This window comes from Brassica oleracea, chromosome C8, assembly GCF_000695525.1.
Source record: "Brassica oleracea var. oleracea cultivar TO1000 chromosome C8, BOL, whole genome shotgun sequence".
NCBI classification, from domain to species: Eukaryota; Viridiplantae; Streptophyta; class Magnoliopsida; order Brassicales; family Brassicaceae; genus Brassica; species Brassica oleracea.
In genome coordinates, this window is record NC_027755.1 from 13,311,232 (window position 1) to 13,317,065 (window position 5,834).

The 5,834-nt window shown below is 33.5% G+C and overlaps 2 long non-coding RNA genes across 2 annotated transcripts; one reads left to right on the forward strand and one right to left on the reverse strand.

Annotated features, from left to right (window-relative positions):
* Positions 1 to 839: 839 nt before the first annotated feature.
* LOC106310312 lies at positions 840 to 1,342 on the forward strand. The gene is made up of 2 exons (XR_001263755.1): positions 840 to 947; positions 1,029 to 1,342. It is a non-coding gene; the product is annotated as an uncharacterized LOC106310312 (long non-coding RNA).
* Positions 1,139 to 2,683, reverse strand: LOC106310313. The gene is made up of 2 exons (XR_001263756.1): positions 2,621 to 2,683; positions 1,139 to 1,849 (listed from the first exon to the last, which is right to left on the reverse strand). It is a non-coding gene; the product is annotated as an uncharacterized LOC106310313 (long non-coding RNA).
* Between the last annotated feature and the right edge of the window lie 3,151 nt (positions 2,684 to 5,834).

Genomic DNA, 5,834 nt, shown 5'->3' on the forward strand with positions numbered 1-5,834 from the left:
AGGCTGGTCGGTTTAAACAATTTTAAATCAGATGAACAATTAACCAAGCAGGATGAGAAAATAAATCTATCAATCCTAATTGTGATTAAAGCATTAATAAAAACAAGCAGGTCGGATTTAATCAAGACTTAAACAAATCAGAATTATTAAACTAGCAGGATGAGAATAATAAATCTAGCAACTTAACGGTCAAACAATTCTAGCAACATAGCATCAGATTCAATCAGATTTAAAACCGAAAGCAGTTTTGATTTCAAAAATATTCGATTAGGGTTTTAATATGTGATTTGTGTTATTATAGTATAATTAATTCTGATACTTATATTATTTAGGGTTTATAGATATAGGGTTAGGGTTTATCGGATTTTAACTTGTAAAATTTGATTTGGGGTTTTAATCATGTAGGAACTTGATTTAGGGTTTATCGGATTATGAGAATCCGATTTGGAGGTTTAAGGGTTTAGATGTTTACCTTAACCTCCAAACGGGTTGAACGGACCACCGAGAATCGAGAAGAACTTCGCTCTTGTTTAGGTATCTCTTAGTCTCTTCCTCTTGTTTCTTCACTCTCTGCATTATATATGCTCCTTTTTTTTTATTGGTTTCCATGTGTTGTATGCTTCTTTCTGCTGTATGATTTTCCCCATTAACATCTTTTTTATAAGTAAATAAAAATAATTTTCTTGTAAACCCAGGAAAGAATTTGATGCATACATAGAGATAGATTACACTTTTTTTTTATGTTTGCTGTTTTCACAAAACAATTTGAAACTGAAATGTTTTGGGAATCTCATAAATCTGACCTCAACGCACCTTACACATAGGAAATGTAAAACACTCTCTTTGTTATTTTTGCAGATATTCTGTATGACTCGTGGTCTCCAGCCAGGACGGTTAGTTCAGTCTGCATCAGCATTCTCTCCATGCTATCGAGTTCACCGGAAAAGGTTTCTACATTTTTATTAACTCCCACTTATTATTATCACAAAGCCACACAAAATCTTACTATGTCTTTATCTCTGTCTCAGCAACGTCCCGCTGATAACGACCGATATGTAAAGAACTGCAAGAACGGGAGGTCTCCTAAAGAGACAAGATGGTGGTTTCATGACGACAAGGCATGATGATGATGATGATGATGGTGATGATATGATCAAACATCATAAATAAATGAAAAAGAGGTTTTATATAATTTCCCCAGACTGATAGTAACTAATTGGAATTCCTTGTGGCCTCAACTCTTTTTCTTTCTTTCTCTCTATCTTTTGTATGGATGATGATTATGTATGGAAGACATCTGAAATGTCTCACACCTTGAATTAACAGTTTCCGCTTTCGTCTCTCTAAAGTAACCTTGGAGATTGATGCAAATTGTATTTGGGGACATGTTTCTTTTTTTTTTTTTTGCAATATATGTTCATATTCTAGTAAATTCGATTGATGGCCAACTTTCTTTCCAACTTGAATGAAATATTTCAGTGAAATTATGTTAAGAGGCTCCATGTGAAATTAGGTTAGAGGCTCCATGTAGGCTAGCTCCATGTGCGTTAGAAATCAAGGTGATAATTACATCAAAAGCTATACCATTTGCCTATGGCTGAAAACTTGCAACCAGTGCCTATCTTTCTTTAAAAACTAGGATGTAGAAAAGATGCTGAATCCTGTACAAGTTTTTCATCAAATCAAAAGCAGCAACTATCCCTGGATAAGATCCACCTTTTCCTTCAAGTGCATTTTAAATCCATCACATATTAGCCATGCGAACAGATCGTCTAGTCGGGTACTTATCGGATCGTCGGATCGACTGAGTTTCTATCGGGTCGTCGGATTGACTGGTCGTATCAGATGGCTTTATCGGATGAGAGGGTAACCGCCGAGAGAGAAAGAAAAATTAGGGTTTATGATGATCAAGGTTTCAAAACAAGAAAGAAAAGGAAAATAGGGTTTCTGGTCGATTTTAGAACTCAGGGAATTAGAGAGGTTCGTGCTGATAATGTGTTATAAAAGTAATGAAAAAGTCTATCTTTCTCTCATAATTATGGAGCCCTTTATATATAGGGAATTACAATAGACCGTCATAGATAAATGGAAAGTCTACGAATCCTAAAGTGATTAGGAAAAAGAAATCCTATGCATACAAAAAAAAAGAAATTGTCTAAGTAAAAAGGAAATATGTCTATTTGATTATGGCATTCACAAATCTGTTCATAACAATATTAAGTTTGTTCTTCCTTTCTGCTACCGCTATTTTAGTTACCAAGTTCATAACAATATTAACACTATAGCTCTCAAATTGGGCATCTAACCCCAAAATACTGTTACTTCACTATTATTTTTGTATGAATAATTAACTTTCTTTACTTTTAAAGATTAGAATAGCTAAGAAATTGACAAAAGTCTAGTATATAAAGAGTATTCAAAGGTTCTTATAAGAACTTATATCTTAACTTTTCTTCTATTTTTTATTTTTTTTATTAATATATTGCTAAGGTACTTAGTTTAGAAACAATCTGAGAAATATTTACTCTTTCCAAACATGTAGAAACGCCGAGTGTCTAAAGAAAGGTTTCATGTTATTTAGACAATTGTAAGAATAATATCATGTAATTTACTGGCTTACCATCTTCTCAAATGCTTTTGATAATTTTGTGATGTCTAAGTTGTAGATTTTGTGTTATACTCCACCCCAGGCACATTACCTTCAAGTGCCACCTATATTATAATGACAATTAATTGGAAGGGAGGCACGTTGGAGGCGTTGTCTTTTTTTTTTTTTGAACTGAACACGTTGGAGGCGTTGTTTTTTTTTTTGAACTGAACACGTTGGAGGCGTTGTTTCAAAACACGTTGGAGGCGTTGTTTCAAAACAAGTTGCATACACACCGTCCAGTGGCGGACCCACTTGAGAGGATAGAGTTGCACATGACACACGTTAAATTTGGATAAATTTATGTTTTGTATGGATTAACATTAAAATACCAATAGCTCTGTTGGTCAAATTCCCTTTTTGACACTCTTAAAGGTCTAAACCCAGTTTCGAATCCTACGGTTGACACCCTTGATTTTTTTTTATATGGTTTGACCCAGGTAAAATTTAGTCCTGAGTCCGCTACTGCACACGTCCACTTTTTTTTTTAGGTGTAAATATATTTTAGGAAACTTGAAACTCGTGACTTGTGAGGCAGATTTGTGATGCAGAAACAAAATTGTGTTTGTCGGCGTGTCATCATGCATGGGTCACGGATTGATTTTTGTAAAAAGAAAAAAAAATAAAACTCACACAAACGTCCAACCTCAACGATGTAAAAGTGCCAATACAAACCCAAAAGTGATTCTTACTAACTCCACTATTTTTATGCTGTTGGTGTCTTAGCTTCTTGTTGGATTAGAAGAAACGGAAATGGACGGAAAAATTTGGACGGTGGACACTGTTGTGCAGTGGACGTTAAATGATTAACTGCATGTAGACATTATTTATTATACGGGTGTTGTTATTTAGTGTATGATGTACAGTAATCGGCAACAGTATGATACTATTAGACCAAAACAAAACGATTGGAATTGATGGCGAATCTTTCTCCGCTATTTTGAAACGTTAGTTCTTATTCCATCCATGGTATGCCAATCCTAATTCTATATTGTTGCTAGTGTCTGCTGGTAAATCGATTTTCAAATCATAACACAACCGTTATTTTAAAAGTTTCTCAGAGAGAATAGGAATACCTATTTATATGGTTTCAGAGTAACTTATTCTAACGTGAATAATTATGTTGTATGTTCGAGTCTTGTCAGAAAAAGTTTTTTTTTTCAGAGAAGAATTAGTTTAGTATGGTTTGAAATCAGTGTCGGTTCGACACTATTAGAGGTCTTAGAGCAAAAAACATTTTTTGATTCTCTAAAATTTATAAACAGATAATATTTTAAATATTTTAAAATTTAATCAGTAATATTTTATATATTTTATAATGAAAATAAAATTATATATATATCAGATAATTTTGGATCCTTTTCAATTTTATTTATTATATTTATAATTTTTATATATAAGAATATAGATTTATAAAAAATTAAATCTGTTAATTATTACTGTACAGGAGATATTTGGACCCAAAACGGTGGTACCGCTTGTACCTCCTAGTAAGCTGGCCATGTTTGAAATCTCGTAGTTTCGCTAGAAAAAAATGTAAGGACCTTAAGATATATATAGAACCTCCTAGTAACTAAAAAAATATAGTGAAAATCATTTGTGTTATGATCATAGACTGTGGATGGCCCCATACACCATGTGCGAACATAAATACAAGTTTTAGATTTATGGTTATATGTCTATAATCTATATTTTTTAAATCTTACACATATCATATAATATGTTTGTAATTAGTATGAATGCTTCGTTATCTGATTATATATGTAAAGTAAAAACTAGATGTTATATGTATATGTATTTGTATATCCTCATTTTATATTTTAAATATTTTAAATTGCATTGTTATATGAGTATAAACATGGTCATAGTTAGTGGTCAACAAAAAACAACTATTGCTAATCTTAATTAACTTTAGTGAAAAAGCTAAATCATTTTTAATATGATTCTTATATTGATAATTACATTTCAAATATTTATCATGATTACTATATATTTTCTTATGTTAACATATCGTATATGTGTATATAATTATTTATACATGTCTATATGTAGTATTAAGTAGCGCTTACTCAGAAAATCGACCAGACACGAACTAGACACGAACTACAACATGCGAGATAATACCGTCTATTCTAGGTAGATGGTGTTTTACAGATGGATCTTGGAAAGATAATAAACCATATTCGGGACAAGTGTGGTATAGTACGTTGGAAAGTTTTGATGGATTAATGGAAGCGAGAAATACAAGAGCGTGTCAGTCGCCACTCCATGCGGAGATAGAAGCTTTAATTTGGACAATGAAATGTAAGAAGAACCTACGACAATTTATGGTTACATTTGCAACGAATTGTTCTCAATCGGTGAAGATAGTTTCTGAACCCGAAGAATGACCAGCTTTTGCAAGTTTTTTAGAATTTATAAGGTTTTTGAAGAGCAGTTTCCACAGTTCGGCGCTCATTCATATACCACGAACGCAGAATGTAAGGGCGGACAGTCTAGCATGCAGTGCAAGAAAACAACAGTCTTTTGTTGTCCATATGGATGCGGAGCTACCAGTTTGGTTTACATAGTATATGTATGGTGCAGCCATGACTAGAGACATTGGAGAGCTGAGTGAGTCTGACGAGGGAGAGCGAGGCTTGAGCAGAGAAAAGCCAGACTTGAGCAGAGAAGAGCCGGACTTTAGAATAGAAGAGCCAGACTTGAGCAGAGAAGAACCAAATGAGCTAGCCAGCTTGTGGAGTGGACCAGTAACCAGATCAAGACTGAGAGCACAAGAGAAGAGCCTCCAACACTTAGCCAAATCCGTGGGGCTTAAATCAGAAGAAGAGAACCAAGATAAACCAGCCTGTTGGTTTAATTTTATTTCAGTGTAATTTGATTTCATTTAAATTAAACTAATTTCGGGTAGGATTATGATTTATTAAAAACCAATTTCGATTGGGTTTAGATTAGGAATTAGATTAAACCATCTTGGTTTATGATTAGGGTTGTTGGGGGTTTTCTTTTTATCTTTCTACGAAGACTTTGTGAAAGTCATTCAACTTTTCAATCAAAAACTTTCAGCAAAGAGTTGTCTCGTTTTCTGCTTTCTCTGTTCAGCTAAAGGAACATTGATCTCACCTTAGGGAAGGAATTCCTTAGTGAAAACCATCTTAGACAATACAGGGTAATCTTGTGTCTTTGA